The sequence below is a fragment of the Pagrus pagrus genome, assembly GCF_965226575.1.
Source record: "Pagrus pagrus genome assembly, chromosome: 3".
NCBI lineage: Eukaryota > Metazoa > Chordata > Actinopteri > Spariformes > Sparidae > Pagrus > Pagrus pagrus.
This window is the reverse complement of record NC_140187.1, coordinates 30,682,143-30,695,181: the sequence shown is the minus strand read 5'-3', so window position 1 is coordinate 30,695,181 and position 13,039 is coordinate 30,682,143.

The window sequence follows — 13,039 nt, the reverse complement described above, 5'->3', positions numbered from 1 at the left end:
TACAGACGGCGGGGAGATTCATCACTCGCTGCTCCGTGTACCTCGCGCCCGTCTCCTTCAACATCTCACCGCCCTCCCCACAAAAGATGCTAAACCGCTGGAAAGACAAAGGAGAAGGAAAAAAAGGGAGAAGTCTATGTATAACGTGAAAGAGACTGAACTACAGCTCGGTTAGATAATATTATAATATTAATATATGCCATTCTATCCTAGGCTCTTGCTGTATAATGAGTGCATACATAAATTCGCACGATGAAAAATCCCAGCAGGGACCAAACTCTAACGGTAGAGCCTTGGGTCCGTTCCCATTTTAGAGGACATATTCAGAAAGACGTTTATTTGGTTCTTGTCAATGTGAAGAACAATAGCACTGTCATGGCTGTTCAGTATGGTTAGCATGGAGCTAGAAGGAAGTGGGTATTGATCAGCTTATCATAAAGACTGGAAGCAGACTTACAGGCAGGTCAGTGTATAAGCGTCTTTCCCGAAAATGATTCCTCTTAAACACTGGGTAGTGTATTGAACCCCACATAACACTGCATGATAGTGTCTTGCTGACACCCCTCACAACTGAAAGATATGATATGTAACATTTCTGCATTAAAATGTCTAAAAACCATCAGAACTTTGGTATATATTTTGGTAATTTGTAAACGTACATTAACCCAAATGTGTTCAATGTTCAGACCCAAAGAAATCTGTAAGTTTACTCAAGGTAAGAGTGCGCTTCATTTAGTCGCTTGTTCCTCTAACTTCTGTGAAAACTTAAGACGAAACGTCAAAGAGTGAGACAGAAAGAGGGCAAACATGACGTGAATGTAACCTTAAAACAATACCTCGCCTGTCAACATTCCTGCTTTAGTCACTTGGATAGATTTTCATCAGCAATGGTGTTCCCACACTAATACATCTTTTGTTTTAATTTTATTGAGAAACCCCTTCTGGCAGAAATTACATTTCAACAAGAATCAAACCTAGAAGCTGATGTGTTTAACTCCAGGTCAGAAAACCAGAAAAGCTTACTTTCATCCTGGAGCCACGGTGACACGCTAAAAAAGTAAAATGGCTGTTCTAGTGTCTTAATGGTTAAGAAGCATCCAATATATAATATCCACTAGTTTCCTGGGGAAGTTACTGGGGAAACGATTATTGGTGATGCTTCTGGTGCTCATCAGAACTGTTGTAAGTGGACTACGCAATTATAGTGTTTGTAGTGTTCATTTGATAAAGTCGAATGAACACTACACTATTCATCTTCATGAATGAATGATATCGTGCACCAGTCGCTCTAACAGCATCTACTTACCACAGAAAACGCAGGTTCCGCATTAGTGACAGGACGTGCCGGAAATCACACCCATAACTAGCCATGGTATCATCATCACAGTCGGACTCTGGCCAGCAATCGTTATTGCATGACATTACCTCTCTCTACAATTGTCCAGTCTCTCTACCTTCACTATCAAATAAAGGCAATATTCCAACAGAATATTCTTTAAAACAAAAGTGCAGTTATCATCAGCGCAGGCAGCAGTGGCGGATAAACATGCACATGCACTCAAGTGGCAGCCGCCTTGCCACTGCCGCCAACCTTCGCACCAGGGTGGCTGTCAAGGTTCATTGGAATCAATGGAGGTAATGGCAGTAACCGCTCTCCATCTGCGAGTACCTTTATATGCAATTTGAGTCATGACAAATGTCGGTACCTTTCTTCAGGGAATGGAACCCTCAACCCTGTTACTGCTGCACTATACTGCTCTTTTCCCCTCCAGCGTGTCGTCCTGTTCATCAGCCTCTTGTCGCTGCATTACTTTCTCTTTCCCTCACACACATCTGTTTTCCCACTGAAGGGGGAAGTGATGGTCCCACCATGACTAATTAGAAAGAATGAGATGCAGGGCGCTGATAGACTGGTGATAGAGTCAGGAGGGAAGCACCAACGCCGACCGCTTAGAGCTGCCCCCAGCATCACAGGAGGGGAATGGGGAGAAGGAATGCCGAGAAAGGGAGATAAAAAACAAGCGGCGGACGAGGAGAGAGATATATAGCGTAATTGAGACTGTAATGGGTTTTGTCAGGAGCACCTGTCAGGGTCAAGTTAAAACGGCTTCTGTGAGAGAGGAAGAGAGGGATGAGAGGACGGGAGAGAAGAGAAGGGGCCAATTGGAGTCAGGATCCCGGTGAGGAGAGGCCCTCGTCCATGCCAACCTCACCTGATTGCCAATTTGTGCCAGTCTACAGACATCAAACGCCAATATGCGCCACCAGCAGACACACAAACTGATTGGAGAGCGCTAACCAACTAAAAGCACCCATACACCTTCAACCACACACATGCACAAACTCACGCTGACAACCAACCTACTCTGGCTGATTGGACACATCGAGGCGCTTAACAAAGTGTCCGCGGTGAAGACCAAAGCCGCGTGATTGGGAGATAAAACTGCAGCCGTTAAATGTCTAATTCTCCCTCACGTCTTGATAAAAATAAGGTGCAGCGCTGATTAGATTGCAGCCCGCTGTGCTAACCTCGGGTCCGCGCCATGTTCATTACCAACCCTCGCCCCCCAAACCCCAACAAATCTCTGTTCGTGCTCTCCTGCCAACCCCAAATACTCTATTTGTGATGGAAAAGCAATTCTGACACCCTCGAGAGTTGAGGTCGATGCCTGAGGAGTGATGAAATTAAGTCGAGTAAAATATATTTATAAATCGCTGTTAAAGCTGCACCTGGCAATTTAACATGGTGACAGCTCCGAATGGCAGCGAGACATGACTGATTGAAATTTAGGACCTCAGTGCCGAGAAATTCGGTTAAGGCGGTGTCAGTAAATGTCCCGCTCCTGGCCAGAGAGGGTGGAGGTGATGAAGAGGTTCAGCCATCATGCTCAGGACAAAGTTCTTACTGGGTGCTATTTGCGGTTTTACTTAAATTTGCTGCCATCAAACATTTTGATGCCTGAATTTCATTCAAGCAAACAATAATAAACCTCAACATTTTCACCTTGGCTGAAGGGAAACACTTGTTTTCTCCTGTTCATATTCGAACACATGCACTTATCACAAATGTAAAGCCATAGATCAGAACATTTCACGCTTAGTGCTGCTTCACCATGCTGAACGCATGATTATCTTTATTTCTGTTATATCTTCTAGAGTTTCTCTAAAATCCTCAAGGTCTATTGCATATGTTTTGCAAGTACAAATACAGCATCAAAGCACAAAAATGAACTCTTTTGATTTGAATCCCTCATGTCTCTCCTTGCCCTCACCACTGACTGGAAAAAATAAAAAATATCATCAAATAACCACCACCACCTTCGCGCCTTGGGTTGACAGTGGGCTTAATTTTGTTGAACATTTTCTATTAACTGTTAGGGTCTAACTTTTTTTTTCTTTAAAGGTCCAAGGTGCAGGATTTAGGGGAATTTTGTAGAATCTATTGGCAGAAATGGAACAAAGCATTCGTATTTTATTATATATTTGATTTTAGTTTATTTCATTAGTGTGTAATCACCGGAAACTAAGAATAATTGTGTTTTTTCATTCGTGAATGGGTCTTTTTCCATTGAGTCCGCCATGTTTCTACAGGTGCCCAGAGCGGACAAACTCTGGGCACTGGCTCTACAGAGGTCCTATTATGTTTTTCTCATTTTTAGCCTGTAGGGGAGCGTCAGACGAGAGGTATTCAGTTGGTTTCAATCTGCAGCCTCAAGGCTTGATGCCACTAAATCTTACCCACTGGACCTTTAATATTTCATTGCGCTGCTTGCTGCTTTTTTTTCTGTAAATACTTACGAGGAACATTACTGGGACACTTTGTGGAATATAACCTGGTTCACTGCCACAAATTGGCTTTTGGAGCAGTTTTGCTTAACAGTCTTAAGTGTCAGATTGTATTGGGGGTAATGAGAACATTTTTTTTTAAAAACATCTCCAGAGTCAGCAGCAGCTCTGCCAGCGAAAACCCAATTTATGTCTAATCAGAGTCTCTGAGAGGCTGAGGGTTAAAGAAGGAGCACATCGAGATGGACACTATATTTTTCTCATCGACTTCCTCCATAACTCTTGAAAACTTCTTCTCTAATGCTGTTTTATACTTACCGTACGGTCTCGAAACGGACAGAAACATATATCGAGCTGTGTTTTCTGGACAGAGAAAAACTTTTCTAATTGGCCGGGAGCTGTAAACAGGTCAGGCGTCCCACATATCTGATGCCAAATCACCATCATCAATGGGAGATAAATCAATTTCTCTCCCCTTTTTTTTCCTCAGCTCTTTCTCTTCATCCTGCCACGCCTTCTGTTCTCACCCACCCACACACACACACACACACACACACACACACACAAACACTTCCACTGGAGCTGGTCGATAACGGAGCGGGTATTGAGCAGTGGCTGTGGTCTAAATGAGAGTTTGATTTCTCAGGGGGTGTTAGCCCCTGTAACTATGGTGTTGAGTCGCCATCAGAGACCTCTACGCCAAACGCTCATTGATGAAGTGCGTGTGTGCGTGTGTGTGTATGTGTGTGCCCCGGGTGCGCGCTTTAAGCACCTTTTGATTTAGTTGTGCTGAAGAACAATACTTTTCATTAGAGCCTGATAGCTTTCATTAAGAGCAATTCAGCCGGGCCCCTAATGAGCTGATCTGCTCTTGAACACCTCATTCTCCTTGAAAAACAATGAAGCATGGAAACACACACAGAGAGAAATATAACACTTGTCCCGATTGCATCTTGAGTCGATTCTCCAAACTGTTAGTTCATCAGAGCTCCAAATAAGTGGAGACTAGCTGGCGGAGTCTTTGTTTAGGAAGCTCAGGCGGTGAGCCTTTCTGTTCAAACTGCAAATACACTTTGTGTCGTTTGAGCCTATTCATAACATTTACTAAGCCGCTGATATTGTCTAAACCAATAAAAAGCCTGTGCCTTCGATCCAATATGTGGCCAAAGCACATAGCAAAATCGCTCTGTGCTTTCCGGAATCTGTCCATTAATGCTGCTTCGCTTTGAGCATTCAGACTTTGAGTTTGTTTGACAGGATTTGTGTTTGTTGTTTGTAGCGTCTTGCAAATTCTTTCACCCCTGTTAGCCCTCTGCGCCCGCCGCCACCTAGCAACGCACACAACGGCGCCCGAGTGTGTGTAATGCTATCTCCCATTTTTTTATGCCGTTTCATATCTCTGGGCCTTTGCGGCGGGGGAACAAGCGAGGCAGAGATGGAGAGAGAAAAACGGAGAAGGAGGAGGGACCTTTGACAGAGCAGCACTGACGAACAGCTCGACATAGTGAGATACATAAACATGAGGTCAGAGTGTATCGCAGCAGGAGATGGTAGAAGGAACAAGGAGAAAGGGCAAGCGAAAGAAAGTGTGTGAGAGTGAGAGCCGGGGAAAGACAGATATACTGCATCAGAAAGGTTGTCTCTCATTGACAAGCTCTCACTCTGTTCAGGAAGCCACCAATCAATGCTTTGGCACGGCAGGGCATACACACACACACACACACACACACACACACATCGTCCTCCGAGGTACTCTGTGTGTGTGTGTGATGGAGGAGAGGATGTGATAGTGGTCTGCGTGCTGCAGGAGAGTGTGTGTTTGAAATGCAGAGCACGTCAAGAGTCCTAGGGAGCTCCTTTTGCAGCAAAGCCTCATTAAAGAGACACTTGCCTTAAAGCAAGGATATACTGCCAGACCACACACACACACACACACACACACGCGCGCGCGCTCAACACCAACACTAGAGATTCACTCTGGCTAACAGAAAGTGATGCACATGCAGAAGCGGCTCCGGACAAATCGAAAAAGAAATCTGTGTGAAGAAAATAAAGGTGGAGCGAGTGGAGGAATAAATGTGGTGTAGTAAATGTCCTCCGCTCCAGTCCATTTTTTTTCCCATTTCCTCTCCTTGTTCTCCATATGAATAAAGTTTAATTTATCCACCAGCCGCCCCTCCCCCCACCTCACACTAATATTATATTCATGTATATTTGATTGTGTCAACTCTATGGAGATTGGCTATGCTGTATCTTGTGTGCCTTTTAAAAATGCATCTATGAATAAATAATGTCTGTATCCGCTGATTGAAAAAGCCATATTGCCAGAAAGCCATGATGAAATGATAATGTAATATCTGTCCCTGTGTTGAATAAAGCAAAGCACCCTTCATCCTTTTCCCTTTTTTTTAATTCTCTCAGTAAATGAAACCTAAAGCTCTGCCACTGCACCTTACTCCGCCTGATGACATTCTCTTGTATGGTTTGCACTGCTTCTCTGAGTGTGTTTTAATAAAGAGAAAGCCTCTTTCTATACATCTGAGTGCTGTGTGGTTGTTTGGAGATATTAATAAAGAGAAGCAAGCCGTTTCCCCGAGCGGCTCCCCTGCTAATTGACAGTGATAGCGGAGACTCGTCTCCTGGGCTGACGTCGGGAGCCTAATAAAGATGCATTACTACGAGGATGTGAGAATGATGCAGATCGTGTGTCCCCCTCCCTTCTCCCAATCCTCCCCACCCTCCCTCCTGTCCTCCTCTTCCTCTCCCCACGCAGGCTGATTAAACTGATAAACTGCGCCAAAAAGAGGGAGAGATGGGGATGTAAATAATGAAATAGGAGCGAGTCAGGCGGGGAGGTGAGAGAAGAGGTGGGGAAAGCGACACAGCAGTGAGATGGAGAGAGAAATCCCATTAGAAACAGCTCCATGCCTAATGAATAAAATGTTAAGTTTGATATCGCCTGCTTAATTTCACAAATTATTAATTGGCGTGACATTTCCAGCTAAAAGCTGTGGCCTCTCTGTGACCCTGTGGTGTCACACTGTAAATAAAACGCACACTTACACTCGACAGGCAGCCGCTGCCGCTCGTGGCTTTGATATGCTCTCATTAGCATAGCAACAGCGAGCTGACCATCCACAAGGGATACAGTAACCCAGGCAACCAGAGTTGGCCAGTCCAACTATGGGAACCAGAGGCACAAATGGAGCCCTCCTCCCAGTCTCCATCCTAGTGTATCAACACTCAGGTCTGAGCATACGCAGCGCAAACATTTACTCCCAAGGGTGCAAGCAATGATTTGCAATTGTTACCGTAAGTGAGCCGCATTTTTAGGTACAGTTCTGGTAAATTCACTTGAATCACATTCTGGTTTGCTGCATTTTGAATAGCCTCAAATATCTGCAGGCTCTCCAACAGAAAACACAAAGTTATAAATTTACATGTGAGCAGAGAGGGCAAATCCAGAAAAACAGTGGATGCCAGTTATTTCTTTATGCGCATTATTTTGCTGTAGTTAAGGCTGCTGGGTATTGAACATCAGTACTATTTCAGAAGAGGCAAAATGTGGCCCTAGAATGGAAGGTTCAAAAGCTTCTTTGTGAGTCACAAAGTTGAAACTTAAAAATAAGATTACTGCATTAGAACATCTGTTTGGTTTGGAGTGAGGAAGGAAGTTGGCGAATAAGACAAAAATAAAGTGAATAAAACTTTACATCATTATATCATCCCAGCAGTTCTGCCTCACGCATGTAGATAGATTTTTTTGCTGGGGTGATTATTTAATTGTGTGCTAACGTGAATTTTTGCCTCCTGTTACTCACACAAGTTTGATCGTGGAATCATTTGTGTTTAGTCGCATTACTCGGACCAGTGTTTACTTGTCCGAAACAGCCAAGTTATTTATAGTACAGTAGCCTTAAGCTATCAAACAACAGTATGCACCATTCTGAATTCGGCACTCACCTGCCTTTCTCTCTCTTCTTTTTCCCCTCTCTCTCTGTAACATTGCATTCATGATTTGAAGTAACTCCAGTCAACATTACAGTACATAAACACAATGGGTGTCACCTCTAGATGCTGCTGCTGAAGATACATCAACTTTTTAATCTCAAAAGTTTAAAAGTAATCTCTGAGCTCTGCTCCGGATCAGAGCAGAATCCAATGTGACTTTGGGTGTTTATTGCTCCAGGAGGTCTGGATCCACACCGACTCTCTCCTGTGGAGCTGGCCGGCTCTGAGCAGCTGAGCAGCGGCTACGTTTGTCATTTTTACAACTCAGTTTTTGTACAGATTAACAAACGAGATATAAAGTGATAATGAGAGAGCCTTCCCCTACAATATTTATGCTAAGCTCAGCTAACTAGCTGTCTAGGCTGCTGGCAGTCACTTCATATTTAACATCTCGTCTAATTGGCACAAAAATGAATAAACTTGTTTCCCAAAATGTGAAACTATTCCTTTAACTCAGGAAATTACTTTCTTTTCGCAGCACTTTACACAACTAATGTGTACCGGAGTATTTTTCTAACCAATATTCTCTCTAAATCGACTTTGAATGAGCCACTTACTACTTTTCCTGAGCAGATTTTTACACCATCTTTGACTCCTCCGGTCCTATTTTTATCCTCCTCTCATGGGACGTTTCAGCCAAACAGCTTTTCAAATTGAGTGGGACATTGTAATAATCTTTCCACCCCTATTTATACCCATACACCTCAAATATAGATTCTGCACTGGCAGATGGAACAGTGTCAATCTCTCTCCGTCATTTGGCATGGAAACCTTGCAGAGTTTCTGAAATGCATATGGTGGATCCTGCACAGATGGATACCTCGCACTGGCAATTTTATTCCACCTGTCAGTGTCTATCCCACCTGCCCGACACAAGCACACGCACAACACACACACACACACACACACACACACACACACACACACAGAACATAGAACAGTGGAGGCGGGTAGTGCTGTTGTTAATTAGAATTTAACATATCAAACTGCGTTTTCTCAGTACCTCGGTGTGTGTGGGGGTTAATTGTGTGGGCAGAATGACTAGCTGCATAGCTGTTTGTGTTAACTCAATACAGAAACACAGGCTATGTAAGGGAGCGTCTAATAATAGATGCACGGACAGATTGGAAAATCCTCTGCACAAGCAGAATAAAAGTGCTTTAACTACATCTCTGGGTAAGCAAAGAGGCGGTGGGAGAGAGGAGGAGGAGGAAAAAGTTGAGAAAAGGGAGGAAGAGGGAGAAAAGAGAGGGCTAGTTCTTACTCTCAGCTAGCTCTTTGTGGTTGTAAAATGTGGTGCTGTTCAGTCGTGGATGGTGTTGTGGTGATGTAGCATTTGCCTCCGTGTTCTTTGTGTGCAGCGTCGTGCAGACCTTCTGCAGCCTCCCAAAGACACAACTCTTTAATGAGCATATCGATCAGCGTTTCTCACACCTTCATTTCCCCCACAGAGAGAGAGAGAGAGAGAGAGACGGGGAGGAAGGAGAGGAAGAAAAGGAAAGGAGAAAAAAAAGCTATGAAGAGACGAAAGCTTTAGAAAAGCTTTAGACTCACAAAGTGGGCTTTTTTTCTAAAGACCGCAGGGGAGTCGGCTTTGTGCCTGTAAAATTCAATTTACCTTTTCACAGATGGGCTATACTGCGGCTGGTATTGAGGTGCACAACTCATAAGCCGCTCTGAATTTGTGTGTGTGTGTGTTTGTGTGCGCATGTATGTGGGTCTGGTTGTACTGTATGTGCGTGCATGCCCGGTGAATAAGCACGCTCGGGTGCGCGTGTCTGTGGGCGTGCATACGCAGGTGCTCGTATGCTCATTTGTGTGCGTGTGTGTGTGAACAGAGAGTAAAGCGGCAGTGTAAGCCACCCTGGTGTGAACCTGGGTTTTCTCTCAGAGCTCCGTCTCGCTCCAGTCGCTTTCTCTGCATCACATTACCTCTCCACCTCCACCCACCCAGCACCACAGACAGAGGGAGGAAAAGAAAAACATCAAAGACAGCCAATGAGACTGTTGTAGCTGCTTAAATCACTGGGATGTGACTTCTTTGTTGACTTGAAGGAGAACAGTCAATACTGTACAGGTTTTGGGAGACGCATCTGTTAACTTGAGAAAAATCTGTGTCTCCTGGGTGATGTGCTGCACTTTAGCAAACACCATGTTGAGTGATAATAATACGCTGTGTCAGCGGAACATCCTCCTCCACTTTGTATGCCACTGTAGTTCTTTTCAAGTGACGCCCTGCAGCAACATTTCCTCACACAATCAATACCTCTAAAAACCTGACCACCACTACATGCTTGTCTTAGCCGTACCTTTGCGTGAATTAAAAGGGAAACTTTCTAAGGGATGAATAGACCAAGTACTCTGTTTGCAGTCCCCTTTGAATTTGCTGCCTTACTGATGATGACCATAAAATAAATCTAGATAGAGACAGGTAGGTGTGCAAGTCAAATCCTTAACTGTGTTTAGATGGATTATGATGTAAAAATGGGGTATACACACATTGGATTAAAACTCCAAAATGTGGGTTAAAACAGGCAACATTTCAACAGTACAAGCAGGATCAACAGCTTTCAAGTTTGAATTGTTGCCTTTCATCCAGTCCGATAAAATAAATGTGCTCCTAGTATTAATGATACTTTCACCCTGCACATTAATAATTAGTAATTAGATCACAGTTAGGTTACATTACACTTTATTGTCAGATTCGAAGATCATTTGTCACGTCACGAGCAAACAGTTGTTCATATTTTAGAAAATAAAAGCACGTGCTTAAGTATGCATGTACACAATGTTAAAAGGGAAGTTTGGGTATTTTTCAACCAACACATATATCACCACTCCACTGCTGCAGCATACCAGCGACAGGTGAGACAGAGTTTGAACAGTAAGTGATTGCACCTGCCATTATCACCATATTTTGATGCTGATGTATTTGTGTGGCTCTATTGGCTCAAGGGCGCCCTTCCTTAGACATGGTAAACAAATGCCACTGACAGTTTTAATTTGTTGCCAGTTAATAAGAGACGAGCCTGAGGTTAGCTGTGGGGTGCAGCACTGTGAACAAACAATGGGTTTTAATGACGAGTGGGTCGCTGCAGGCTACTTTTCATGTGCTGAAGTGTTTCAATATCGGTACAATGCAACTTCTAACTTACTGTAGCTAGCAAGCTGCTGTGCTAAAATACCTCTCTGTTCATTTGTAGCGTGCCGTGTGTGAGCGGCCTTACACCAGTACATAAAAAGATACAAGCCTCCCACTCATCATTGTTCACGGAACGCAGAGTCCAGGGGATGCTAGAACCAGCCAGTTGAAGTGAAGTGAAGCTTAGCGGACCTTCGTCAAACTGCTGAAGTTTGGTGAAGTTTAGGCGCCACAACTACTTGGTTAAGTTTAGGAAGACATTGTGGTTCCCGTTAAGATAACTTCACTACTTCTGTAACTTAGGCATCAACATAGGCTACCTACATCACGTACACACAGTAACTTTGTAAGTTACTGGACATGAAAAGCGGTCTCCTGGGTGAAAGTCCTGTGCTGATTTTACCCAGCCTTCCACCCTCCTCCCCCAATAAAGACCTGGTTGCTCTTTTTATTACTTCACCTGACTTCCTACTGTGTTGCTGTAATAATTACTTTGGCCACTAGAGGTCGCCACTTAACAACACAAATTTGGGTTATGAAAAGTGTTTGGGTTTGGGTCATGTTTTCACAGTGAACCTATACGGCCGTTTCTCTGATGAGGATGTTTTCAACCTGTTCTGAAAGCTAGTTTTGCAAGCTCGCTCTGGTATCAGCTACTTCTAGTTCCCTACATCCTGCACTTACTCGCGGTAGGACTCAGGGAACATTTGAAATGTTTTCTTTATGTAAAACAAAAGTTTATTTTTAAAGCTTTGTGACGCTTGTGCTAATTGCCCTCATGTATTCTGTTCGTTTTCATTTATTTTAAGTCCAATCGAAAATTACAATTGCTCACCTCTCAGGCTGCACACCTCCTCGATCCTTATCTACATTAAGGCAACTCTGTTTTGAGAGCAGCCTAATGAGTATGTGATCGCCAATGTCTATCTTTATACTTTCAATATGGATGTCATTCTCCATGTTTTCATCGCTGAAATGGAAATTGAACAGTCCAGGTGTTCTTTTAATAGCTGTAGTTTGTGTCCCTTTTGCTCCGAGAGCTGATGCAAGAGGCTGAATCAGTTTAATTAAGTAAAACAACATTTTAAAAAATGGAGAAAGCCAGCAAGGAGGACAGATGAAGCAGCAGCAGAGGGAAAACAGGAGTGCAACAGTGAAAAAGAGGGGTGGAAGAGGGTAAGGAAAATGTGAGGACGAAGGCGGGAGGGAGATGAAACAGAGATGAGAGAGAAAGAGAGGGAAGCATGTATGTGACTGGGATTGCTCTGTCAGGTTCCGTTAGCTTGACTGAACCTTCTGTGCGTTTACAGTTTGTTTGTGTATTTGTGTACTAATCCATAACTCTGCATGTGTCTGTGTGTGTGTGTGTGTGTGTGTGTGTGTGTGTGCACCTACCAGACTGCTCCTCTTACGACGTTTTAATGAGGGGGAGAATTCACTCCCCGGCTTCCCAAAGTCTCTGCAAACTCAAATATGAAAAGACAGAAAGAGAGAGAGAAAATGAATACTACAATAACAGTGACACTCTCCCTCTTTTTCTAGTAGTAAAGACTTCTTTGACGTTTCAGAAGAAGAAAACGGAGAGAGAAAAGTAGCTCTATCATGTCGACAGAGGAAACGTCGGAGTTGAAAGGGAGTTACAGTAGCAGTGGGGAATCTGTTCCCTCTGTCTCTGTCGTTCTGTCTCTCTTCAGGTCCGCCTGTCTGTCTTTTTCTCACACATTGTCCTCAAACATTTGTGTCAACACCTGCAGCAACTGCCCGCAGACAAATCATTTCCAGATTCTTCTGACCGAACTAAAGACAATAATCACAGATTAAAGGTGCTACATGAACATTTTTAACATCAACATATCAATGGTGCATTTGGTTGAGACATTTGGATATTGACCTGAACAAGCTAAACCAATACTTATGTTGTGTTCACACCAGACTCCAAGCAAATGTTACTCAAGTGAGTTTGATCCTGGTATCATTTGTGTTTATCATGTTCTCGGACAAGTGTCTATTCGCCAAAAACAGTCAGAATACTTTACCATACATTAGCCATAAGCTAGCAAGCAATGACATACACCAAGAGTGTGTGTGTGTGTTTGAATT